A 1,747-nucleotide genomic window follows, 5' to 3' on the forward strand; every position below is an offset into this window, starting at 1 on the left:
ATACATATTTTCTGTTTATTCTTCTTCTTCCTCTACTACTACTACTACTACTACTACTACTACTACTACTACTACTGCTACTACTACTACTTCTTCTTCTTCTTCATCTACTTCTTTCAACGAGATTTTCAGTTAGCTGTATACGTTTCCCAACCGCAAGTCAATCATGGAGCCACAGTCCCTTAAGAGGAATCCTGGAGTCCTCGTTATTATACGGTCTTATTACATCTTCAATATCTCTGTTTCCACAGCAGCGAGTTCATACTCCCGCCGACATTAGAGACTATAAGCGCCGTTGGACGTTCATTTCCATCAGCAGAGAGGATCTTAATTACCTCTAAAATGGAGTTCACAATTCCAATGACAAAGGGATCTGGCGTCCCTTAATCGAATGGCTGAAAGTTTTCGTCCTCGCCAACGCCGGCAGTTCTGACTGAATCTGACGAGCTTAGCAGCAGCTCGATTTCGTATGACTGAAGAGTCAGGTGACAATTTGGAAGCGGCTGAAGTCTCGAAAAATAATTTCTATTTCCATTTTTTTTTTTTTTTTTTTTTTTTTGAACGAAGGACTGATTCGTCATTTGCATTGTCTCCAGTTTATTTTTCATCCCTGCGCGAAGTCCAAAATATCCATAGCTGATAAGTTTCGAGACACACAGGAATAAACATTCCAACAGACTTCTTTCTAGTTGGCTACTGCACAAGGACCTCATCTATATTATTATTATTATTATTATTACTATTATTATTATTATTATTATTATTATTATTATTATTATTATTATTATATTTCAGAAGATGAACCTATTCATACAGAAAGGCCACCAAAGAGACCACGGACTTGAAATTCAAACGTCCAAAGAATATGGTGCCCATTATCAATAAGTAAGAGTAGGTCATAGAAATACAGAAAGAAATCTACAGACCTATGGATCTATAGATATATAGAATTAGGGTCCCATAATTCATTTCCAGAGGGATATTTGCAATACATGAGTGGTTTTGGCAGGGCATAAGGAAGGAATCTGGTTTCTATAGCGTGGAACATTACAATATTTCTAAAGGTGACTATTACACCGTCAAGATACCTCTGCTCAACTGACTGAATGATCAGTTAAGAAAGAAGCTCTGTATATATAGTATGTATGTATATATATATTATATTATATATATATATATATATATATATATATTACTATATATACACATACAAATTATTATTATTATTATTATTATTATTCAGAAGATGAACCGTATTCATATGGAACAAATCCACCTAAGGGGCCACTGACATTACATACACCACATTACGCTATTCGTTACCATTTTCCCATATTCATACTCGACTAATGAATCGAATGTGTAATTATTGTGCCAAAAAACTCCCACAATATTAATACCTTACCACACCTACACAAATAGTCAACAGCAGGAGGATCAACACCCTTTAACAAATTACAATATTCAACTTCATCTTACATGCACTCACTACCTTCTTATATGCGGAGTTATTAAATAATCTACACCTCTTCCACCTGACCAGCTTCCTAACCTTCAACTCTTTCCACCAATTTGTCATCATCTTCTATTGTTTCCACACGAACTCTCTCTCTCTCAAATACCAGTTCATCTCTTCACATGAGCTAAACTGCTCGCCTCTTCTGCGAATTCACATTTTCTTCACCATTTCAGACAATCATATGCCACATTTGCTAAGTAAACAATTCACCTCTACAGGTTCTACAAG

The sequence above is a fragment of the Macrobrachium nipponense genome, chromosome 37 (assembly GCF_015104395.2).
Source record: "Macrobrachium nipponense isolate FS-2020 chromosome 37, ASM1510439v2, whole genome shotgun sequence".
Taxonomy (NCBI): Eukaryota; Metazoa; Arthropoda; class Malacostraca; order Decapoda; family Palaemonidae; genus Macrobrachium; species Macrobrachium nipponense.